General features: G+C 38.6%; 1 protein-coding gene across 2 annotated transcripts in view; it reads left to right on the plus strand.

Moving 5' to 3' along the window:
• The first annotated feature begins 5,150 nt into the window (after positions 1 to 5,150).
• PALS1 (protein associated with LIN7 1, MAGUK p55 family member) overlaps positions 5,151 to 26,465 on the plus strand; it is a 57,704-nt gene continuing 36,389 nt past the window's right edge. Inside the window, exons 1-2 of one of the 2 annotated variants that reach the window (XM_080344744.1) lie at positions 5,151 to 5,292; positions 13,301 to 13,414. The gene's annotated coding sequence lies outside the window, so the exon portion shown is untranslated. The remainder of the gene's footprint in view (positions 5,293 to 13,300; positions 13,415 to 26,465) is intronic. The other variant, XM_080344745.1, reaches the window with a different exon arrangement.

Here is a 26,465-nt window from a genome sequence, read left to right on the forward strand (position 1 = left end):
TTTACAAATACATTTGCAAACATTTATGAGTACAAGAAAAGAAGCTCCACAGCATAAAAAGTGCAGAAATGAGGTGGCTTTTGCCCTTTATTCACAGATTAAATCTAATCAAACTGTCAGGTAACCCCACTAGAAATTATGTTGACAGTAAGGCAGATTAGCACTAAAATCCAAATAAAATGCTGTCTTAACTTTGGGCTTTAGGATACACCCAGCCTCCAAATGGCAAGTAAGGGAAGAACAGGCAGGATTTTGATACGAATTTATAATTGTTATAAACAGCAAAGCTGGATTTTGTTTTCCAGAAAGACTTAAATATGTACCTTAGATCATTACAAATTTACTCAAGTTCAAACCAAAGATGGAGAGCTACACAGAGGAAGGCCCACAGATGACCGAAATAATATAAAAAAGACAGGCAGGTATATGATCATGAAGAGACTAACATGCAAAAATAAGAAGAAACTACTCAAGGAAAAACAAGAAGCAGTAAATGCATAAAGAGATAGATGAGGTAATTACTAATTTGAGTATAATTTAATAGGGCAAACACCAGTAAGAAAGATAATTTCTATTATCTATTATTTTTCTGGCCTAAAAATAGTGGCCCAAACTGTTACATTATCAACCTCACCTCCAGCTTTACTTTGGGGCACACACTTTCTGGGAATTATTCCTACTTCTGGGCTTAAGACCCCCTCATCGAGAGACGAGTAGCACTCCCAGACCTGAGACCTCTCTTATGGAGATGAACTTTTTTCTACAGCTGAAATTCTGCTGAGTTTATGACCCTGTTTGTAAATGCTGTGACCTTACTTGGAGTTGTGCAATTTCAGATCGGAAGGATTAAGGAGTGGTGGAAAACACTGGAAGCCAGAGAGGAAGGTGTTTCAGCCACTCAGGTGAACGTGAATGTAAACTGTAGTTATTGGGCAGGAAGTGAGGAACAGTCCTAGATGCTATAAAGGAATAAAACGTGACCGTATTTGCGTCCTTGCTATTTGTTGTTCTAGTTCAAGGAAGGCCAAAATGAAATTGAATTGCTGTATTAATTTCAAAATTCAGGGTTTCTCTGTTGACGGGTTGTGGAGCCAGGAGAGAATTTTTCTTCTTGCCTAATGCACAACTTAGCTTCTGGACTTTTGCATTTTGTACTCTTCTTTGAAACACTAGATACGGAACACAGCTAGCCCTGCAGGTAGACTAGTGCTGCTGTCACATTCTTTCACATGGCTGGTGCATGTGTCCTACTTAGGATTAAAACAGTCACCAGATTTGTAGTCAGGAGACATCAGATTTCTAGAAATCAAACTGGAAAGACCAGTGTGAGATACTGTTATTTCCCCTGCAACACAGGGAGAATACAGAAGTAAAGTCTGAGCAGGAAGGAGTTGGCTTTCATTCATATTCAGTTAAAGGTGACATTTAAATGTGATTCTCCAGGATATAAGCTATCAGTATCTAAAGGGCAAGGGAAAAATCCCTGTGAAGTTCTTAGAGACAGGAGGAAAAGAGACTATTTAAATAGATGCCAGACATGAAAGAGCAAGATAAAAAGGAGAAGACAATTTCCCAAAAACTTGAAAGAATGAAAGATCAAGGTAAGGGTAATCAAGATAAATTAAAAAGAAAAAAAAGAAACAAAGATGGGTTACAAAACCAACCAGCCAAACAACCAACCAAACCACAGCAGAAAACAAACAAAACCAACAACAACAAAAGCCCCAACCAGCGGAAAGATCAAGAAAGAAGATGGAATACAGACTCTGACATCAGGCAGAAAATAATTTTTTAGGGATTGAATTAAAAAAAATATTTTGGCAAATAGAGAGGGATGACACCAGCTTGGAAGGGATCTAAGATGAATTTGTAAGAGAAAGTACATCTGTTGAAGAATCAGTGAGTTTAGAGATAAAGAGTTTAGAGACAAAGGGGAGTAGGGTAATGAGGCAGACAGATGGGGATTACTTCTCCTGCAGCCTTCACTGCCATAAGCACTGTGGCCACTGTAGTTCTTCTGACAGAGCATTCCTTTTTTACACCCATCTGCAGAACCATTCCTGGACTGTAGAGCATAAACTCAGTTACACAGTGACATAAAAGGGAATTTTTACCTAATCCTTCTGCGATTTTTCATTCCCCCTCCAGAGGGCAACGGTTTCAAAGAAAACGTTTTGCTGATGCTTGAGACAGAAATATTTTTCATTTTTCCATTGATTGCAATCAGTCAGATTTAGATTTATCAACAGTTATATCAGCACCTTGCTGGCAAACACTGATACTAATTCATGTCAAATTCAGTTCATCTAAGACTAACATTTTCTTTGTTAAAAAATATTTGTCCGTGGAATTAATGCATCAACCTTGAAAAGGTTCTTCAATAATAAATTAAGTTGCCTAAGTTGGTTCTGTAGCTGTAAGCATGCTTTAATGTTCCCAAAATCCCTGATAGTAAAATCATGTCTAAAATGCAAATGTTCTAAGATCCAGGCTCTCAAAAGGTGTAACTCAGATACTTCTTTTCAGTTCTTTTCTGCTTTAAGATAGTCATTGAAAACTCTGGAGATGGAACAACACGGTTTATAGTACTTTGGTAAGTAATTTGCTCATTTCCTTTAAAAGCTGTTTTAGCAGATCCTCATATGAAAGATAAATCAGCTAAGGCAAAACAAAGGAAGACTAAAAGCTTTGATCTTCCCAGTCATCTTTCATTGTCCTTCCTCATTCTCCCATTCACCTTCTTTCTCTACATCTGCTCTTTTTAATCTGAATGTTTTGTTAAATTCAAGCTAAAACGTTTGTTTTTTACGGCAATTCTTTTCCCAGCATACCAACAAACAGCACCCACAAGGTAAAATGAACAATCAGATCTGTCCATTTAAATTCCTAACACAATGATTTAAAAAATAAAGGTTATCTGGGTCTTTACAAATAATGCTGCTGGTCCTGTGCCCTATTGTGAAATGTTTTCAGGTATGACAACTTCTTGGCCTGGCAGAATATTTTAATCTGTTGGACAGAATTAGCCAAGTACGCCTCATTCAAGCATCTTATGAATGGATTTGCCAGCTGGGCAGGGGCTAATATAAAGGTTTGTGAAAGCCAGAGGGAGGAGATTGGTTACCAAAGAAACAACAGATCTTTAAGCAGATATATCCAAGAGATATCCCAAGCTCAGTCTTAACCTGGTCTAGTAACCCCTTCTGGCAAAAGATTAAAACCTCAGCTACAGACACAAAAGAGTAAAAGAAGGAAACAGAAACTCTAGAGCTGGTGTAAATTCTTCTCTGCTCTACAACAAATTGCACAACATATTGAAAAAATTCCCTTAACCTGGTTTAAAAACTGGCTACCAGCCATTATGCAAACTGGAGGCAATGAGATTTTCTGTGAGAGGAAGGGAAAATGCTGTCAGTTGAAGGAAACTGTAATGAGAATTTGTGGGGTTTTTTGTCTGTTCATCCCAACCTCGAATATAGAAAAGACAGTGATCAGTTTGGATGAGGACGACAACAGTGAACAGCCAGCTGCTGAAACTAGCTACTTTTTGCAGCCATTGTATCTTCTAAGCAAGCATCATATTTTGAAAAAGTTCTTTCTGGTTCTCAGGTCTTTTGTCAAAGCCGTTAGAAAAAAAAGGTTCATGTGAACTCTCATGATTTTCATGTGAAGGTGAAAAGAACCACACTTGATGCTGCTCAGCCACGAACTAACCTTAACTAGTGTCCTGTTTCCCTCAATTTTTATTTCTGAAATAAACAATTCTGCAGTCTGCCAACATTTGTATTTCTTGCAGTGCTGCAGATTTGCTCACCTGATATAAAGACCCTTATTCATGGTCCAAACAGATACAGCTGGTTAACTGCAGTTACACAGCATTTTACTGCCCTGGAAGCAGCAAACAAAAATACATCCCAGGGAGTTTGAGCCACCATATGAAAAGGTAGAAAGCTTTCGGAGTTTTCTCTGCAGGTAGCTGGGCAGGATGTACATTAGTGTCAGGTCTTTTCACACAGTAAGAAATTAAAACCATGGGATCTGGTTTGGGGACTTATAAAACTGGAATGTCTGTCTATGCTTAGAAGGGATCCAAAGAAAATATGGTATAGGGTAAAGTTATAGGAAGCTGAAAGTCTGTATCTGGATTTCACTATGGAGAATGATACAGAGTTAAATGACACACATTTATAAATGGCTCAACTGAAACAAGGAGACATGGACTAGGGCAGGTATTTCTTTAGGGCCTTTTAGTGACGTAAGGAAATCTTTCCTTTTGGTGTCATTATGTGAAATGTTCTTTTAATGCTTCAGGCAACGACCCAGGCAAACTAGCCTGAAAATACAGGGGTGGGAATGCAGTTTTTAGGTCAAACTAAACTGAAGTGCTGAAGATATGTTTCCCTGGTTCTGTGAAACACGATGACAAATACAACCAACCTGTTAAAACTTTTAATGCCCCATTTCCTTCGTTCTTCCAGACACTGTGTTCGAGGCACCTTCTGTGGCTCAGCGTCCCTCTGCTCTCCCAAAGGTAAACTCTCAGGTGTGTATTTCCTCCCACAACAGGCCCCAGCCTGGCTGAGCCGTTCAAGCTTGGGTTGCCCCAAGGAGAATCAGGAGATGGTGAGTAGGGTGGAGGAGAAAGGGGCTCCAGAAGCTCAGGGCGCCCAGGGCAGATGACAGCCACAGCAGAAGAGTGGGCAAGAGGGGGCAGAAGGAGGTGGGAGAGGAGGAAGGGTCAGGCCGCAGCCCGGACAGGTGGCCCTGCTCCCTTCAGGGCACCGGGGCTCCCGTGGAGGTGCCTCTCCGGGATGCAGAGACAGCCGTGGTAGAGACATAGGACATGGTTGCGGGAGGACAGAGCCACAGAAGCAGCGCCACGTCCGCCGCGTCCCCCGCAGCCTGCACCGAGCGCTGATGGACCCGCTCCAGCCCGGCCGCTGGGGCAGCTCCGCCCCGCCCCGCCCCGCCCGGCAGGGGGCGCGCGCTCAGCTCACCTCCCTCGCGGGTCGGGCGGCCGGCGCGGCCCCGGCAGCGGCGGTGGGGGCGGCTCTGCGCCTGCGCGGCCCGGCCGGGAGGGGCGGGGCGGGGCGGGGCGGGGCCTGAGGGCCGGTGCCGGGAGCGGGCGAGGGGGCAGGGCCGGGCCGGGCTTGGCGGCGGCTGCGCAGCTCAGCGGGGGCTGTGGCCGGGTGGCTCCGCGGGCTCGGCGGGGAGACGCTGCGGGGTGCGGACAACCGTGACTTCCAGCCGGTGGTTGGGCCGGAGCGTGTCAGCGGCGGCGAGGGAAGGACGGTGAGTGCGGTTCCCGTTCCCGCGCGCGGCGTGAGCAACAGGTCCTCGGCTGACCGAGAAGCCTCCCTCGCGGCCACGGCTCCCGCACAGGCCTGGGAGTCCGGCCGGGCCGGGGCCGAGCGGGGCGGCGGGGCCCGAGCCGAGCTTGGCAGCTCTCGGGGGCCGGCGTCGGTCTCCGCGTCCCGCCGAGCGACGGCCCGAGCGGTGCCCCGGCCGGGAGGGCTGGCCCCGGCCGCTGCGGCTGCAGGTGACTGCGCCGCGGGGCGCCCGGAGCTGGCGCCGCTCCGGGAGCGTGGGGGGCGGGCAGCCGCCCTCCTGCGAGCGGCTCCTGCGGCTGCCCCACCTCGGGGGCTCCTCCCGGGCCGGCGCTGCGAGCTCAGGCCCACAGGTTGTAAGGAAACCCTCCCGTACGTGGCTCAGCGCTGTCTCCGAGCAGTTGTAGCGGTGTCTGTGCTTGTGTTTTAACGAGGGGACAAACTTAAGGCACTCCTGATGTTCTGGCCGTTTCTCTGAAGTGATCGCTTTGCAGGGTTAAGGTGAAGTACGTTGGCTAGAGCGACTTCCAGTGTATTTTATAGTCGACAGCACTGGAGTTCAGCACGTATTGGCTCAGAACTACTTCGTTTTCAGAAAGCCCGTACTGATAACGTTCTTGCGGCGGTAGTAGTTTCCTCCGTACGGGACCGAAGCTGCATTGTGGTAGAGACTCCACCGGCAAGCAACAAAGAACACTGAGCTTCCGAAGACAGACGGCGCAAGAAAATTAAATGAACTTGTATTTCACTTTTTTGAAAAACACTGATATTTTAAAAAACGTGTCTAAAATAATATTCTTAGATGTCTCACGTGGGACAGATCCCAGAAAAATAACTAGGAATATTAAAAGGGTAAATGTCAGCTGGTGCCGTGAGCCTTTTTTCTTTTAAAAAGTAATTCTTGAAGCCTCGACAATGGAGTTATTTGGGCAAGCTCCATAGTTCACTTACTAGAACAAAATACTTGCCTTCTACGTAAGTGATGATATATTGATGGCTGCAATCAAACTTCTAAGAAGTGACTGGTGGTGGTCTTTTTTTACCTGTATGCTGATTCGATGCACAGCTTCATATGCCTTAAAGGGACCTGTCTGTGGTTTTGGAGGATTGAGGTGTTTCTCCTGAGCTTGTCAAAAATCTGATACCTTTGAATAGACTTTAATTAGGCATCTGAGCCTGCAGTCATTTGGTTTTAAGCTGTCCTCTGAATTTTCACAAACAGTACATCTATTTTTTTTTTTCTTGCAGTCATTTTACAGCTGTTATTACAAATATAAATGTCCAACACTTTAAAGTCTGGCTGTTTTATACACGTATGAACTGTTGTCCAACATGCTCTGATTTAAAAAAAAAAAAAAGTATTTCACTCATTAAGAGTTTAACTGATGGTTAATATTGTAGATGGTTTAACAAGGCATCAAATATTTCTACTGCCGCACTTTGAGAACTGGTGTACTAGAATGTTAAATTTAATTAACATTATTGTTAATAAAGTAATACAGATTTCAGTTATAATACATGATACTTAGCTGTTTTCAAAGTAGTTCTTTTAGATTTTACATCCTTCCATCGTGTTATGTCACCTTGCAATGTATGGAATACCAGTGGACAGTAATTATTGCATATAGAATTGAGTGATAGTAAGCATGGTAGTTTTAATTACCTTTTTGTTAAATTTCCTTTCAAAAGATCTGAACTGACTTAGCAATGTAAATAAAAGTATTTCTTCACTGGACTGATTTAGCTGCCTTGGGAATCTGCAGGAGTTAGGCCGTTGAGGAGTGTTCACATCTGTCATTACCATAGCAATATCTGATATAGAAGTAGGAGAAATACAATGTAGAGGTTAGCAGTCGTGACGAGGGTTATGAGTACATAAATCTTAATGTAGTCTGAAGTTCACATGCGTCCATATGTATTTTCCCATGTAAATAACTGTATTTTCATAATGCTTCTATTTGCTGCTTTTAAATTAATATCTATTGCTGAAGTTGAAGTTACAGGCTTTTAAAAATCTTGCAGCATTTTTAAATGCAAATTCTGTTATGATGTTTCCTCAAGGACTAGATCTTAACATCAGATGCTCACAGGTGTAATTACCTGTTTCAGCTACCATTTTTTTTTTCCAGTTTGCATTAAGTGCATTCCTCTTACAGTGTTAGGCTTTTAGAATGCTGAAGGCTAAGTTTTCAAACAATTTGCTGCTTCTTAGATAACAGGATTTGTATTTGTATTCGTATGTCTTGTTTAAAATTCTAGCAAGTGGCTTTTTTTTTTTTAAATACTTTCTTAATGTGCCAGGTGGTGTTTCAGAAAGGCTTGACACTGCGGTGTTCGAAATGCTAATTACTGCTTTGGTCAATCGTAAGAAAACCTCAGGACTTCTTGTAAATATTTATTAAATACTGCTGTATTGTTTTCCTTTTATTAGTGGGCAAAGCGAGGCATTTGTATATTTGAAAAGGTTTGCTGCTGCTACGTCTGATAGAAAACTCAGTGGAAACAGTTTATACTGTGATTTAAAATCAGGTATGCTAGCAAAATTATTTTTGTAGTACTGAAGAAAGTTCCAAAGTAGATAATTATACAGCTGTTCTGACAAAAGTATTTTATGTACACATCTTCCCTCCTGCACTCCCAAGACACCTATATGACAAAATGTTTTTAGTGGAGACTAAAGTGTGAAGCAGAACTCTAAGCAAAGAGAGGAAATTATAACTAAATAAGTAGTGTGTATACAAGGCTGTTTTAAAATAAGTTTTGGGGTTTGTTTTTTTTAACCAGAGGTGATAAACCATGTAATGTCTATTAGTGAAGACTTATTTTATACTGCAAGGGTGTCTAATTGCATACTAATAAATAGCTGTGTGGGAAGAAAAAAAATGCTGTAACTCTCAAAGCTTGCATCAGTTAAATTAGAAAACAAACAGAGGTACCATTAGAAATGCACAACTGCAGAAGGAATGCTTCTATTATTCTGTGAATCAGGAAGCACAGAAAGGCCTAATCTTGCATGCTTTTTATCAGAAAAAGGATGCAATGATGCATTTCCTAACAGATAGCTGAGTGGTTTGAATACCTGTGGAGTATGTTGATATTTTTCTTCAAATCCCTTTGCTTTTTGGGGAAACTTGAAAACCCCCTCTGTCAGTTCCCAAAACAAATGTCTTACCTGCCAGGCCACTGGGTGTTAGGGTGTGACATGCTTCCAGGAACCAGTCAGTTTCATTCTTGAGGAGTGACATTCACTTGGGAAGTGAGTGAATGGGGAATGTAGGCCAGGGACTGGCTGGCAAGAGGCATGATGAAGTACAAATTGATGATTTAAACCTAGGTATCCTTGTTGCAGACCAAGTGTTGAAAGAGTAGATGAAAGGGCGCTTTTTTTTTTTTTTTTTTCCCTAGCATGGTGTGAAATCTTGGAGACTTAAACCTCTGATCTTTATGTTTATCCTTGGCTTGGCCAATTCATACTCATATTGAGTAGTACACATTTGAACAGCATCTGTAATGTGTCCTTTTCATTGCAGAGCAGAGTTTGGTTGTTTGTCTGTGAACTGTGAAGTTTGGTAGGTGGCATGATGTTTAGAGTATCTTGTGGATCTAATTCTACTTTCTTATAAGATGCCAAATAATTAGATACAAAAATGTAATTGTTTCCACATACTTAATTGTTATCTGTTATATAAAGATCACCTCAGTGCCTTGTGTTTCCTTAAGTGATTGCATCATGTATCTGTTCGGGTTGGCGATGACAGTATTATAAAGAAAAATGAGTAAGAAATAGTTTGTGATTTTATGTTAATATTTTTAATATTTGATTTTGCCTCTAGTATTTCATTTTTTAAAATTTCTTCCCTAGCATTAGAGAAAAGGCCTGACAGTTGATATATGTGACAGTGCAGCTCATGGTTGTTAATCATAAACTTTACTATCTCAATTCACTATACCTTAGCATAGAAAATAAACTCCTCGTCTCTTGCAAAGATGTAACAAAATTATATAATATATAATAGACAGAAATTCTAGAAAAATATAATTCTTAAGAAAAATAAGACAAACCAAACCACAAGTTTCTTGTATCATTATTCATCTTCTGGGGAAACAATTGGAACGTCATACTTAGTTAATTGCCATAACAGATGATTCAGAAGACTCTACAATTTTTTTTTTTTTTTTTTTTTTTCAAGGGGTGAGTGGGGTGGGGGACTAATTTAGAACCAGGACCTGTTTCTGCTAAGAATATATTAAAAGTCATAGAACAGTTAAGTGGTCCTTTACAGAAGGTATTAGGAGTACTCAAGTGTAGAAATAGTCAGTATGTTAGCATCTAAAGCATGTACTTGTGTATGGTTACATAAGCAGTGTGAATTGTCTTATTTTCATTGTGTGAAGTTCTTCAGTGGTACCTTCAAGCTCCCTAGAAAATTGAGTTCAGCAAAACTAAAAGCCTTTGACAACCATGAAGTGCCAGTGCAACCTCAGCAGCTGCTCTTTGACCTGGCAGTGGCACTGGGAGGTAACTGTATGCATTCCAAGTCTGTTTCCAAGGGTAAGTGTATGTTTTAACAGTCAGGAAGGAGAGGCTGGAAAAGAACTATTCAGTTAGGGACCAGTAGTGTTGACTGGAGTTATGAGCACAACGAGCACAAATGTCTGTAATCAAAGGAGGACAATGTATATTAGTGCTTAAAAGAGTCACTTCTCATTTCCACAGTATATTATAAAGATTGCTGGTGATATATATGTGAGCTGTTATTAGCACTGTGACAGCATAGGAGTGACTTGAGTTTAATGAGGTGTATAGAAAGAGGTAATGAAACTTAAAGTTCACATTGTTCAAGGCTGAAGGCATATAAAATATAACTGGTATGATGCCCTGGTACAAACACTCTTCAGAGAAATTACTTCTGATGTTTTGCATCACCTGTCCATTTTCCTGGAGCCAAATTTTGATCTCAGTTTGGGTGGCAGAGTCAGCTCTCATCTGAATATTCAAACATAAACCCAAGTGTTCTTTTCATTGGGATGATCTTCACAATTAAGGTCAATGAAGGTGGTATGCTTTGGTATGCCTTCTCTATTAATCACTTAGAAGCTGGTCTTCAGTGTAGCAGAGAAGAAATCTAGGGAGGGAAGGATGTTTTTCTGCATGGTGGTTGTGGTACTGAGTTAAATTCTTCAGCACAGCAGATATAATGATAACTATTTATTTAGAATGTGATGCTTCTGTGCATAAATCTAAGGCTTGACCTTAATTATCAGATCATGCAGTGTCCCTGCAGTGTTGTGGTTGAGAACTTGTGGTCACCCTTGTTTGTCTTGCTTTTTCAAATTGCCATTGACTTGTCAGCTACTATTAAAGAAACTTGAGATAGGTTAATCATGGATTAATGCAGTGCACCTTGACTAAGAAAATTAAAATTACTTTTGTAGAAAACTGTTACAGATAATTGCAGTGTGTGCCATAGAAATTAACTGCATGTCTTGTACTGGCTCAGAGAATGTGTTGCTAATTACTGTGGTATGTCCTATTTTCTAAATGTTCTCTCATCAGAAGGCAAAGCTCATGCTTTTGGGTAACTGTCCAGAGATTTCAAAGAGATGAGGGTTTGGATTGTATTAGTTTGTATTATGTAGACTGTATTTCTTGCACATATATATCCTTGTTTTCAAAGAGCAAATCTCTTCTCCCAGTGTCTGAAAGGGTATATGATGTCAGCAGACAAACTTAGTCCTCTGTTAGTAGGAGAATATAGCATTAGTGGACATTATGTGCTTCCTGCAGAATCAGTTCCTGTAGGATCAAGTGTTGATGGAATTGCTTAGTGCCACTACGTGGTGACATTTAAATTTTGTTTCAATGGTACTAGAAGTTCTCAAATGCAGGAGAGAAAGTGAGTTGAAATGGAACTGAATGTATGTATTTAAACGTGGTTATTGTTGTTGTAGGATAATTAAAACCAACATTGTGCAAGCTCTTAACCATTTTTTTTTTTTTCCCAGTAATCAAGATGTGTTCTAAATTAGTAACCTAATTACTTACAGGGAGGAATTAGCACAGTGTCTTAGAGTAAAGTGAGGTAAAAGCTGATCAGCTCGGCATTTTCTTGCTGGGCTGGCTGACTAATGACTTATGAGTCCAGAAGTATTGGTTTTGACCAGTGGAATAATCTGTTTCATATCTTGATCTTTTTAAGAGTATAAACAGCACCAAAAATCTGTTTAGGCCTAAGTTCTTGTTAGATTTGTAGACTTTTTCTACTGCGTTATCAATTTAATTCTTTAATTCTTACCTCTTGGTAGAATATTCATCTAGTGTTGTGATCTTCTCTCAAGACTTTAACTATTGTGATCAATCACTTCCTGACAAAGTGTTTTGCTTCAAGCTAATATGATGAGAGCTAGCTATCTGAAACTCTGAAGAGGCAAGTTACTTGACTTCAGTGGAAGGAGGAGGAAACTACTTTTTAGCCTACTTCAGTTTCCTCTTCATTGACTCATCAGGTGAGATGAAAAGATGAAGGACTGAAAGTTTATCTCGGGGAAAACTAGGAATTCAAGAAGTAAATGTCTCTTGTCCTTCCTCACAAAAGAAAAAAATCCTGAGGCTTGTTCTAAGATAGCAGAACAGGCAAAAAGCTGTTCAAGAATGGTTATTTTGACATACTTTGTAGGTCATTACTTTCTTTAAGCTTCTGCCAATTTTCAAGTAAGGAGAGGTCAGAATAAAGTGCAGCAAAGAACTGTTTTCTTCTTGACTGAAAAAAGAGAACTCTATCTAATGATATGATGTTTTGAAGCAGCAGTTTTTCGAATCAGTGTCTTGTTTAAACTAGTAAGCTTATTGCTGTTAGGAGGAAGTAATATGATAGGTTTTGAATAGCCATTAAATATTGTTTTGCCTTTGATCTTTCCTGGTTTACTATGGGCTTCTTACATTTTTGCCCCTGATTTTTTTTTGGCAACTTTTCTGTTGCTCATTATCTTGCATTCTTTCCTTCTTCAGACCTTCAAACATGAGTCTTTCTCAGAGTTGAGTGTCTAAATAGATAAGGTGGGCAATACTGGGAAGGAAACAAAGGTTCTGTGTGTTGGGTCACACTATTCCTATTCTCTTGAATAAGTCTTGAGACCTTTTACTTTCTCTTTCCCATCTTTTGTCAACTGAGGAAACTGGGGCTGTTTAGCCTGCAGAAAAGGAGGCTGAGGGGAGACCTTATCACTGTGTATAACTACCTGAAAGGAGGTTGTAGCATGGAGAGTGGTTTCTTCTCGCAAGTAACAAGTGACAGAATGAGAGGAAACGACCTCAAGTTGCACAAGGGGAGGTTTAGATTGGATATTAGGAAAATTTCTTCAGGAAAGGGTTGTGAGGCATTGGAACAGGCTGCCCAGGGAAGTGGTAGAGTCGCCATCCCTGGAGGTGTTTAAAATTAGACATGTAGATGTGGCACTTAATGGTTTAGTAGTGAACGTGGCAGTGTTAGGTAAATGGTTGGATTTGACAATCCTAAAGGTCTTTTCCAGCCTAAATGATTATATGATTTTGTATTATTGCCTTGTGTCTTAAGGTTGAATTGGCTTGTAAAACAGTACCTATATTAGCATTTCTTTCATTGTAAAGTGCTGTCTTGGTTCTCCTTTAGATCTTCTGGTGCTTACCTTACCTCTCATTACAGCTTTGATATATTCAAAGATACCCCTTCTATTTCAGTGGGATTTTTTTCCATAATAAGAGTGAAGTTACGCATGTATATTGCTTTCTATTGGACATAATGATGGCTATTATGCAAAACACAGTAGTTCAGTGCCAGGAGCTCAAGAAATAATTTTTAACAAGTGTGTGGTGGGATGATGTAGAAGTCTGTGAAGTGTAATGAAGTTGGACCAGGCTCCTCATTTCTGTAGAACTGTTGAGAAAGTTATCTTTAACTGTAGTATCAATTTGCTATGTTTTTTTTTTTTTGTAGTGTGAATGGCAGACGGAAAGCCAGCAAAATGTTAAATGTGTCAGGCAAGACATTAAGATGACAGAAGGACATCATATTGCAGCGATGCTGTCTTCACTCTTGTGTACATTTCAGGTATTTGCATTTAAAGGGAGTACCTAGGAGAACTTAAAAAAAAAAAAAGGCAATAAAAACAATCAAGCCTTACAAGAAGAGACTAGAAAGACTGGAACTCTTTAGTTGCAAGGAGACATGATGGAAATTCTAGGAAATAAGCCATGGAGACTGTGGATCTTACAAATACAGGATGCAGTTTATTAAAATTGTAAGTTTGAAACATAGAGGAAGCTGGTACTTTGCATACTGGCTGGTGATCTACTGACATTTATTGCCATAGGAGTTTGTGGATGCAACCAATATCAGCATTTTTAAAAAAAAGTTTATGCAGATTCCCAGCATGTTCAGCAGATTCATTGACAGATGGATTCAGTGGTTCATAATTGAGTAGTCAGGGGTGTACCAGCTGATGTCCTTTAACAATTGAACTTCTAGATGCAGAAGTTATCCCTAAAGAGCATGTCTAGTTGCCACTGTCAGGCCATAAGTTCTGGGTTTGATAGACCATTGGTCTGACTCAGTAGGGCATTCCTGTTTTGTTACCCTGAGCAGCCAGAAACCATGTTTATCACCTTACTGAAATTTGTTCTGTAAAAATGTGGCAGATTATCTCAACCAGATATACTGGGCTGCAAGCATGTAACAGCTGTTTTTTTGGAGGTTGGTTTGTTTGTTTTTAAAAAAGGGGGAACTGAACAACTGGAGAATCTCAGCAATGGATTAGCCAAATAATATAACAACAATATAGTAATACAGTAGCTGTGAACTCCTCTCTACAAAAATATCATATCAATATCTCACTTGGAATTCTGTGTTGATGGCTCAGTTTTTATCAGCGGACAATGAGCAAAACTGGGTGAGGCTTTCTGTTAGAAAGGCATTTGCATGATGCTGAACTTAAAATTTGTGTTATGTATTTGTTTGGAAAAGTAAAGGAATCTTTAGAAGCTAAAAACCTCACTTAAAGGTGGGTGGGAGGGGACAATCTGCAGAAGTGAACAGTTAGGCCTGCTTATTATGCCTAAGCTCTTTTTGAAGCCTTGAGTGTGGTTTCCATGGCTGATCAGTGATGGTTCTTAGTTTATAAACCTTATATGAATTAGTGTTATTTCAAGAATTTTACTTAATAGGTATAAATCTGTATAAAATCTGAAATACCACTTCTGTAGTAGTAAAGTATTAAATATTTGCATATTTTTTAAATTTGACAGCTTCATTTGCAAACTTGAATTTATTTGTACCTTGTCCTCTAAGCCAATTTCTGATTTACGTTGGTGAGAACTTCATACAGTTTCTCCTTCTGTCAATATTTTTTAAGTCTTTTCTATACAAATATTTAATGAATGCAGCTATGTACCTAAGTGGCTGGGTAGTGAATGTACGATAGTTTATGTTCCCTCTTAAGTGAACACTCTTGTCAAATCTTAGAAGGATATTTAATGCTGTTCTTTTGGTATTATGTGTGTTAGTGCTCCTTTTAACTTCTGTAGTTGGGACGTTATGTGATAATTAAAATTCTGTGCCAAACCTCAGTTATTTATTTCTTAAAGCTAATTTGAAATTGAGTATTCAACCTTTAAGGTACATAACATGACTAATCAGTGCCTGTTAAACTTAATTATTATTTGCTTAACAGTTCACATTGTACTGCTGACACTTTTTGATGAGAGTGTGTTTTTTATTCTTGAATGGATTTTTTGCCAAGTGACACATATGATTATGGCTACTTTACAAGAAATTAAGATTGCAACTATAGCTCTGGGAACCCTGGCCAGATTTGGTGATGTCAGTTTTTTACCTTTGCCTGCTGAGCTTTTGTGTTATAGATGATGATTTGCAGAATTAGCAGAAGTGCTTGCTCCTCAGGCATTTCAGTTCATAGTGTAAGATTTGACCTGCAGGAAGATGCGCTTAGCACTGAAGTGGCTGAGGTGTCAGCACACGTTCCCTTCTGCCAACTCTGCTTTTGGCATCAGTGACTTCTGATGAGAGCATAGTCTACAGCTGAGGATAGTAACTTAATCTGCTGCAACAAGATTTGCTAGAGCTTCTCTATAAACATATTTAACTTAAGCTTCCTGTTCCTTCCGCTCAGCCTCTTACGCATCCTTATTTTCTTCTTTATTTGAAAAAATAACACAAGGATAAAAAATAATGTGCCTTATGATCTCTTTGCAACAAATTCCATGTCTAATTTCCAGATTGTACTTTGAGAAATCCATCAACAAGCATATTATTGCTGACAGTTGCAGGTTTCAAGGATTCATATATCATTATATTAGTATATTCTTAGAGGTATATATCTGAAAAACTTAATTTAGCAGGTAAAATTTGCACTGGCTTTGGTTTCCGGACTTGCAGTGTAGAACCATCCAGAAATGCACTGCATCAATTCAGTATAGACGATCACAGGGTATACTGCACCAAAAGAATAGTGGTACTCAAAGAAAGACTGAAATATTACGCATGGGAGCTATTTGAATGAGTTCTTAAGGTTTAGAGGAATAATAAAGCATTAAAAGTATGTTTATGGGTTTAGCATGCTGAAACTTCAAGTTCTTGTTTGTATTTAGAATTCCAAAACTGGTCTTAAAAGAATATAGGTGCATACTTAGAATGATATGTGTTAGTGAAGCGCAAATATATTAATAAATCTCATTGGCCTCAAATAATGGATTCTGATTTTCATACTTGTTAGGTGATTATTTTTTTTTCCTGGAACTTAGCATATTTTTAATGTGTGAATGGTGACTATCTGTAAATAGATATATCTCTTCTTTAAAATGTAGAATTCATCAAGGACAAAAAGGTTATGAATGCTGATTCTGTTGGATGTTCTTCTCTAGATAAATCTGAGCAAATTGTTTTCTAATATAAAATGTCAGCTGGCTTCAAGTTGAAAATATGTTCCAGGTAGATAAGTATCTTCCAACCAACTGGTCAATAAGAAATGGGCATGTGCAGCTTTGGTTCAAGTTCCAAAACTCCTGGAAGTGCTGGATGAAGTCTGATAACCTGTGAGATACCTAAATCTTCCTAGTTTTGCTCTATTATTTCTGCTTTGCTAAAATAAATTTTGTTATTGGAGGCACTGTAGCGTTGGTAGTGCTGGAACAAAATTCTTCGCTTGCATTGCTGAGATGATTTGCACTCTCTGGGGATCAGAGAACTACAACTCCTCTCAAATGCCTTCTTTAAATTGAGTGGAATAAAACCTTTTTATTTAACAGCGTGTCTCTGGTGAACAGTTATGTCAGAAGGATAAAATGATTGCTTTGATTTTGGAAGTTGTAAACTTTGCAGCTTTAAAGCAAAGACTGTAGACTTGACTTGGAAAATCAAATGCATTATTGTAAGTACTGGGGTTCCTGGGATTAGTCTGTTGTTTCCACTTACAACCACTAATAACTGCTGCATTGATTATTTTCAGATTTTCAAATGGATTTAAGGTATAACTTGTTCTAAATTGCATTGTAATAATCCAGTTTGACAAAACAGAAATAAAGGACAATAGATAATCTACATCCCCAAATTTGTCTGTTTCCAAAGCAGTTGATGGTAAAATGTAATGATAACACTTAAAAACTCTGTTAAGACTCACAGAAAATCAGCTATACCTGCTTTAATTTGCATTGCTAACACAGTTCATTTGGCACTAGAGATTAAACCCAGTGACCAGACTTGGCAGTTGATTGGCCTGAGTAACTGGCATGTGAACGATGTTGAAGCTCTTGTTCAGGGGGTCAGTATTTTTCTGACACTATTTTTAAAAGTGACTGTTGTTTTATATGCTCAGGTTCCAAACAAAATGGTAAAGTCACTGTAGTGTTCTTGGCTTCTTCAAGAAAAGTCTCTGGGTTTTTTTTGGTTGGTGTTTTGTTGTTTGTTTTTTTCCTCCCCTACTGGAAAAATCTCCATATTAAATACTTCCTTAGGGCAAGAACCTGTGTTCTCAGTCTGCAAAATTAGAAAGCATAATGTTGGAACTTTGGTGGGGTTGTTTTTTGTTGGTTTGTTGTTGTTTGGGGTTTTTTGTTGTTGTTGTTGTTGTTGTTGTTGTTTGTTTGTTTTGGGTTTTGTTTTGTTTTTTTGTAGAATCACAGTGCTCAGAGAGGTGGTGGAAAACAAAGTAATGTGCAGATCTGGTAGTGAAAAACCTCTGTCTGTGAGGCCTTAGTAGAATCATCAGAGGAGCTGCTTTCCAGGAAGGTACCAGTGTTGTTCACAGTGTACCTGCTGGGTTAGAAGTTGGGCCAACCTGTTGGGCTTTTTAGATAAGTAATACTGCATCATATCCCTGCTACCCTCTTCTGATTTTTAGGCACAGATGAACTTTAAAGCACTTTAGCACACTGCTTTTGTACATCTGACAAATAGAAAATCCAGGGCTGCAGCATCTGCTGTTACTTTTTGAACTTTTGTACTATAACAAAACCAAAATATTTCCAAAGCTGATTTCCAAACCTGGCCTAGAATGTGATATTTCAATTCTCAGTTAAAATTATTTATTAATAGTATTTTCAGCCTACTCAACTTTGCCCCAAAGACAGTATTAAATGTCTTTATAATAAAATATGTGGTATCTGTAGGAATAACAGTTGCACTTTCTAGTGAGTAAAAGACTTGAAGGTTAGTGCCTGGACAGTAGCCTGCCAAGCTGGCCAGGAGCCTGCAGAGCTGCACTGAGGGATGTACTGGAGCGTCAGGAAGGGAATGATCAGTTGAGAGTCCTGTTCTCTTTACTCATGATGAAAATGCAGGTGTCCAAGACAGTAAATGTGTTGATAGATTTACCTTAATAAAGACAAGTCTAGTTTCATTTTTAGAAGAAAGGATCAAGTATTTCCCTTGTAACATGACGTAATACATTTGAAAAAATGGCAGTAATGACAGATAATTTGAAATAGTCTGCAACATTTCATGTAGACATCAAGAAAATACTGCTTAAATCATAGCCTTATTTGCACTGGGTGACATAATTGGATTGTATGGGGTGCCATTTTTGAATTGCACTGTGTCACATTATTCAGTTGCATTCTAGTCTATTTTTCTCATATTTTGCCAGAACCTAGAGCTCCCATTTGTAAGTGGAACTCAAAAAATCCTAGTCCTAAATCCATATTTGTAAATTTCTTCTGAAATTCAGAAAGTGAACATTCGCTGCCATCCTGAATTTGATCTGACATGCAAGGTAAGCATGTGTCTTAATTTCTCTCTGTTACCTCTGGGTACTTCTTTGTTTTGAATCATGTGTTGCTGAATATGTGGCTCTGTTCTGGAGTGATTTTGGACTTTATTGTTCTTTCTTTTAAACACACAAGCTCATGGAGTTTTCTTGCACATATTTTGTCTGTTGGTTTTTTTTTTTTTTTTTGGTTGGTTTGGTTTTTTTTTGGTATAAACTGGTAGTAATAAATTGGTAACAATTTAGCTTTAAAAAATCTGTAACTCATCAAAAATTGCAATCATTCTGGTGACAAAAAGCAACCACTGTTTTATGTGCAGATGATCTCGCATTAGAGCCTTTTGCTACTGATAATGGGGGGTATCTCTCTCCTGCGTTTGCTTTTTGCCAGTTTATTCCACTGAGCTGGCTCACAGAGACCTCTAGTGATGCCAAAGCCAGTGTAAAATAAGTGAGGAAGGGGGAATTAAGGGGAAGGTAAGAAAGAAGAGGGAGGAAAGGGGAAGGAATAGGAAAGTGAAAAAGAAAGAGGAAGTAAGCTGAAGGTCATCTTCTTGCAGAATCATATCCTAAGCCCAAGTGGGAAAACTGCTAGGGGGTACAGGCTGTTGTTCTAGGACATGGATATATGTGTGTGTTGAGGCATGGGTGGTGTGTATTGTTGTATCTTGAAGTATTTCAGCTGTGCTGCTCCAGTGCATTGTGAGAATTTGCTGCTGTGAAATCTTGAAAAAGTATGTTTAGAAAAACTAGTTTTGTTTCAGCCGGTCAACTCTTGAAATTTCTAGGCGAGAGAAGGACCAAGTATTTTCAAGCTTTGCAGTGACAATGCATGGACTTACAGTAACTAGAGTTCTTGCTGCAGGTCAGGTGCTAGAGATCTGTACGGTTTGGGGCTGGATGAAGCTTCTCAACTGAAAACCCTTCTGTAAACATGAGTGTTTCTTAGAGTGACTGTGGTGAAGGCATAAGAACATTGTGCTGTTGTTACAGCTCTGGTGCTTCACAGTGATATTCGGAATTTTCTCAGCAAAATTTGCTGCTTTTTCTTGTTGCTCACAAGGCAGATGCGCCAAACTAGATTGTTCTAACCTTTTCAGTTTAATTTTCATCACATTTCTTATACCTGAATCAGAGAAAATACTCTTTCTTTCCATCCCCCTGTCATACAGAGGAAACAGACTTTATCTCTTCCAGTGGACTGCAGCTTTCACTCTTTACTGTTGCCATCTGGCTGACCTCTTTGATCTGAAAAACTTTCTGCAAAGACAGTGGCAGCTTCCCGAGCAGTGTAGAGAAAAGCTGATACTGGCACTGAGCCCCATACCCAGTTAGTGCTCTTGCTGTCTGTTCTGTCATCTTAGACTTGCCCTTTGACAGTTGATTCTGCTTTTTATACAAGCAAGGAATTCGGAGTAATTTAGCTTTGCTGTTCTTTTGATTATTGCTTGAATGAAAAATTACTCTGGTTTCTCTAATTACAAGGTTCTCTCCATATTGTTTAGTACTAGACTCTTCTATTTTTCCTCACCTACATTTTCATTCTATACTCTGGCTTTTCTCAGGGAAAAACAAGATCCATCCTCGCCAGCATTCATGCTGTAAGCAGCTTCTGGTGATGGCTTTGGAGCACCAACTGAAGTCTTGACACCTGGTTTTGCAACAGGGCAAGTCTGCCAGTTTGGGGGCAGAAGTGCTAAGAATATTTCAAGCTGTCCTGACTGCATCATTGATAGTGAATGCTAGTATTTGTGATACATATTAGTAATCAGTTTGGGCTGGGAGAACTGTATAATTTTAACACTGTGTTCTGGAATGCTTCAGTATCTTAGACTGTTACCAGTGCAGTCTTGTACATGAGGCTGGTATGAGATTACTGATTTGTCTCTGCCTCTAGAGGAGAACACCTGTCTGTGTGGTCTCTGCATGAGAGGGCAGCATCCAACATCATAATTATATTGAAGGATTTGCAAAATAATACTTTCACTGAAAATGTCATATTTTTACATTTATGTAAATGTGAATCTAAGAAAGAAGTACCTTATGCCCAGAGTGTTATGGTTCTTTTTATTCAAAGGATTAGTCTAGTAAAACTTGTTAAAGGCTAATTTACTGAAGGCTTTATTCTTTAACCCAAAGTAGAACTGCCAAATATGCAGCTTACATTCTTGGATAAGCTTAATTATGGGGAAATTTGGCTCTAGGGTTTTGAATTTAATAGGAATTTGCCTTCAGTTGGATGGCATCAGCGTGCTCTTACGAAGCTCAGACTTCTAATGAGTTTGTTCCAGAGGAGTCAATACTATGGTTCTTTTGGAGAGAAACTAAACAATGATTAGTGAAGGTGTTGATTCCTAAAGTGGCTGTAAATAGCACTGTTTACGATTTATGTATTGGGCATTGTTTTGGGACACTGAGTTCTTACTTCCTGATTCAGAAGTACCTGATGACTGAGTTCTAAATATTGGAGCAATAAAGTGTTGTGATTTTTTATTTAAAGAGATTATCAGCTATGTTGGTGTAATACACATAAACATGTTTGCATCACTGTTATGTAGAACTTGTACAAACTTAATCTTTAGGTATTTGTTTAGTGGGTTAGGTGTGTGACTGATACTTTTTAAAATGTGTTCTTAATGCTCAGTGCTGCTTGGTATAATACCTATACAGTTTATTTCATTGAATGGTGAAATGCAAAGATATTCTGCATTCATCAGTTTAAAGCATTCTAACTCTCTTCCCATTTTCCCATTACAAAACACCTGAATTGCTGAAATCTGGCATCAGCAAGAAAACTTTGTGTGTTGTAGAGAAGTTTCATCATCTTGTATCCATTAAATTTTGATTTAACATAATTTTTATGCACACTCATTTCAGGTAGAAGTGACGTCCGAATATCTTTTTTACTTTTCTGTAGAGAAACCTGTTTCAGGTGTTGTAACAGTAAAAAATACACATGAATTTAATTTTGAACTTGTACAGAAAACTAGGAAGACTAACTGGCTGTTTCTGGGTTGTAATTTCCATTTTCTCTTACTGTTAGGTTTTTCTTGATTGCAGTGTAACAGTAGCTAATACAAGTTTGTGGAACTAGATTTAGGTGTCAGATACTTTAGAAAGTTCTAATGACAGGGCAAAAATTGTTTGTTTATTTTGGGTTTTGTTGGTAGCAAGTGCAAAGTATAGGCTAACATTTATTTTACTGTTTATCCATTTCACTGGCACAGAATAGTAAAGAAGATGGGAGATTTTTTTATATAAGAAATGAAAATCAGTATTCGGCTTTCAACTCTCAAATTAGAGGAGGGAAGAGGGCTTTAAAGATGCTACCAAAGAAGGAAGAGGTTGATTTTAAATAAAATTTTTAACACAACTGCTTGAAGAGTCATCTTCAGCTTGATTAGTGTAAGAATTAAGAGGAAATACTTCCTCAAGTTCAAATGCTGTGTTGCAAGTCAATCGCACTTGGAGATTCACTCCGTGATCTTAGGCAAAGAGAGATTTCTGCTGAATTCTACCTTCCTAGGTGTTGAGTCTTTGTTCCTTAGCATCATTTGAGTGTTCTGCCGAGGGACTTACACCACTTAGCTTACCCTTGTTTTTCCCATGGCTTTTGTATAGCAATGTTTAATTTCTTAGTTCAATAGCTCAAGTGAAAATATGGTTTTCTGGACAGGACTGTTGCACCACTACATACAAAATAAGGTTGCCTTTCTTCAGGTTGAGGGGAGTCTTAGATTCCTGGGAGTTTATCACAATTTTATGATTTTTTTCTTAATAAAAAGAACATCTGGTTTAACAAGGATGCAGAAAATGAATGTACTTTCTCTGATTTAGCAAAATGGTTGAGCTGGGAAAGAGCTCTGCAGCCACACATCTTATGTTCTTGAATTTAATTTGCGGAAATGAGTATGTTCCTGTCAGAATTTTGTCTTAAGTTTTTAACTGCTAACATAAGGCTGAAGAGTCCACTTTTATTTAATTGGAGAGAGAGAGAGACAAGTACAGAAGGTCTCTAAGGTACAGAAGGTCTCTAATGTTATATCTTTATAGCCTTTGTGAAGCTTTCTCATGCATTTTTCTTATGAAGTCTAGTAATATGGATTATTTACAAAGCATTTGATTTTTACATCCTATGGTGAAATGTTGCTAATACTTTAGATAAAGTCTTTTTCTACAGGTTTTCCTCATGACCTGTACTTCAAGTTACCAGATCGTATAAGTTTGTTCAGCAGCATTTCCTTGTAGTAGAAATCAGCATGAGTTCTTCAGTCATGGTTGGTATTGTTCCTGTAAGTTTAACAGATCTTAGCGATAAATACTGAGAAGGTTTGAAATAAGGGTGATTTGTAATTTTCATCCATTTCCAAGTGGTTACCCACATGTGAATTCGATTATATATGTATATGTATGCCTGAGGTAGTAGTACTTCTATTTCCATTAGTGTTTGGTGAGTAGGTGTACCATTTTATGGCTTCTGCTGCAAGCACAGAGAAAATTAAGATTTATCTGTTATTGCTGTCTACTAAAACAAAAACACAACAAACAACAACAAGAGGGAGAAAAGTGCTTTTATTTCTGAGTTCTGGGTTCTCATGTAGTGTGTTATACTATTTACACAAAGATAACAGGTTTAGAATACTATTTGAGTATCTTTGAGTAATGAACATGCAGACATGTTCAGACTTTTCAGTAGGACCTCCTTGAATAATGTTCTCAAGGTGTGGGTCTTCAATTTACCATTTCTGTTTGGGAGGAAATACGCTCAAAGATGAATGCAAGTTTTGCACCCGTGGTGTCTCAGGTTATGCCTTTTAAGAGAAACTAATAGGTTGTTTGTTCTTTAACTGTCCTGCTTACATTATCAGGAAGAGATGCAAGTGGTTATAGGTGTGTGGTTGCTTTTTTGTGGTGGTTGGGGTCTTTTTATCTTTTGTCTCTTTTTTTCCTTTGTCTACTTTTTTTTTTCTTTTAGATTTGCTTGAGTTTTTTAGGATGAAAAGCTCTTTCAAATCAATAGCTCGTGAGGTGTGTTTGTTTTTTGTGGGGGCAAGTGGATGAATTCACATAGTATGGTTCCATATGATGTGGTTCTATTGGAGCTGGCTCTCTGCTGCCGATGGGGGAGTTTCTGCTTCTGTCTGTCCTCACCTTTACCTTCCTGGTCTCAACCACTTGCTCCTACCTATTGTGCTAGTCCTGTCACCTTTCAGATAATTGTGAGCTGTTTTAGCATGCCACTTTGACCAAAAACAAACAAGCAAAACAATTTTGTAATATTTTGCAATCTTGTTGAATTAAGGTGACTCACAGGGAGATTTGATAAGCTTCAAAGCCCTCTGAGGAGGTATTGGCTGCACAGCCCTAAAGTGGAGAGGGTAAAGTAGTAGTCAACAGGAAGAGTTATGATACTGCAGTCTTTGGGAACAGCAAACTAGCCCAGTTTAACAGTCCAAGGAATCATACTTGACAGTCTTTTTTCTGGTTCTTGTCATAAATTCATTAACTATGAGACCTCTGTTTGGAAGGATCCAAAACTAGGACACACTTGAAAGCCTAATCAGCTTTGTTATGTGCTAGCAGCTGAAAAGTTAGCTGTGCACGAACATGAATTACGTGATTTCCCTGAATATTTACTGAAATGTTCTTCAAATATTAAATAATGTGACTGCTACATTATAAAGAAACTACAGCGTTTTGCAAATTCTGAACAGTTGTCTCAGTCTGCAAAATTTTGAATTCTGACTTTGCTACTTGTCTTAACTTCTCAGGAGTGAGAAACATTGCAGCAGATTTCATGCACCTGAATTCACGTGGGCATAATCTTTTCTGCGAACTGCGACTGTGACCAAATATATTTGCCTTAACTATGCATTGCATTTATACTGGTTGAGGATGTTTTTTTTCTTCTATGGTAGCAAGGGCTTGTTGTCTTTGTCTAACAAGATATATCAGCATAGTAATAATATTGAAATGGGTTATTGTAGAAAAAACCTGACATACACTGCATGGCTGATACGCATTGCTTACAGTGTCCTCCAGAAAAAGCAAATACTGATGATGTTAATTAGAAAGAGAAAATCTTAGGGAATTATGTCCATGTTAAAAACCTTCAGAAGGAAACTTCCAAAATTTATGCAGCAGTTATTAGGGATTTGCTCAGTGAAACACTCACCACAATCCCAGATGAGTTTGGGAATTAAAAACTTGTGACATCAGAGATCTGAGTGTATAAAATAGTTTGGTTTTATTCTGTTTTGTTTTTCTTTCCTGTAAAGAACTAGAGAAGAGCTCAAATGAACTGTGGTTGTTCTGAGTGCATGACAGAGTTTTGTGAAGTGCAGAGATCATAGATCATACAATTTTTAATTTTATGTTCTATATTTCAGAATTTGAATCTTCAGAAGTCTCAACTTACTTGTGTGGTCAGAAAAAAAGTCAGAAGATCCTTATCTCCTTTCCCCCTCACACAGCACTGAGTAATATAGTCACAGAACTAATCAGGTTAAATCATTAAGGACAGTCATTAGAAAGAAATAATCGCTTTGTTGTCATCCATTCAGATGATATTGCAAAAAAGAGTTGAAAGAGAGCCCAAGGGGAGAGGCCACATAAGAGACTAGCACATGTATCTTTATTATATAGTATTTATGAGACTTTACTTGCAAGTTTATTGCAAGTTGAAAGATAGGCTTGGTCCCCTATATCTACCCTCTTTGAGACTGTTGATCTAGATTGCTAACGTTTTGGCGTTTTTGGATGAAAGCCTGCAAGGTCTGTCCCTTTTCTTTAGATGGTGGTTCTAATTGAGTTTGTCAGACTGACCAGGTATTAGAATATCAAAATGTGAGTAAGAAAAAAAATTGTTCTTTTCTCAGAATACTGTAAATATGTTTTAAGAACAACTTGCTGTGGAGGACTAAACTAATGCAATTTCATATGAATTTAGATGTCAGATGAGATGTAAATTATTAAACATTGTATCTTCAGTTTAATTTGGGATTAGTATAGTTTTGCATCAGTCATGTCTCTCAAGTGAAAGTGTCATATATTGCTACTCATAAACATTTACTGTTAATATTACATAGTGAAGCAGTGGCAAACATTGACATTTAAAACAACATGCTAAAAAATATGGGGCTTAAAATGAGACCGGGATGCAAGAGCCAAAGCCAAAAAGGATACAGTGTGAAGGGGATGGGGGAAAGAACTAAAATAGCAGCAGTATTTTTAATTTCACAGAAAGTAAGACAACTGTTTAAAACAAGGACAGGCATGTTTATTTTTAAGACAATGAAATCTTAAGTCTTAACTGTCTGTGAATAGGTGATAAGAAATGACTATCTTGTTATCGTGCTTCTGGCTGTCCTGTGAGATCTGTTAACATCCCCTGGAATTCTAGGAATTTCTTTACTCTTCATTTGTTGTGCTTGAAGGCTTTTAAACGTTTGGAAAACCTGCTAAATTAAGATAATGCTTTTTTTCTTTCACTATTCTGTCATCTTTTCATTGCAGCCCATAGACATCCGTGTTATCCACTCAAATCTATGTATAAAATAAATGCTTCTTGTTGAGTGGGGATTGCCGGTGCTAAGGACTTGATTAGAGCTGACTATTCAAACGTATGCATAGTTGTAGCCTATTAATCTATGCCATAGTGGGATGCCAGGGTAGTAAATCTTACGTGCTGGGTTAGAGTAATGTGGGTGTCAGACCATTTAATGAGTTATAGCGTTGTGGTTTTTTTTTTTTTCTGTGGGCTACTTTTTAAACTGAGCATGTTTCACTTTTCAGATTTTCATTAATTGGTGTAGAGGCTGCCTTCTGCCATGCTCTTCACCTGAAGTAAAATTTAGGTCTTGTTGGCACTAGGACTTGCTCACA

Source organism: Nesoenas mayeri, assembly GCF_963082525.1.
Source record: "Nesoenas mayeri genome assembly, chromosome: 5".
NCBI classification, from domain to species: Eukaryota; Metazoa; Chordata; class Aves; order Columbiformes; family Columbidae; genus Nesoenas; species Nesoenas mayeri.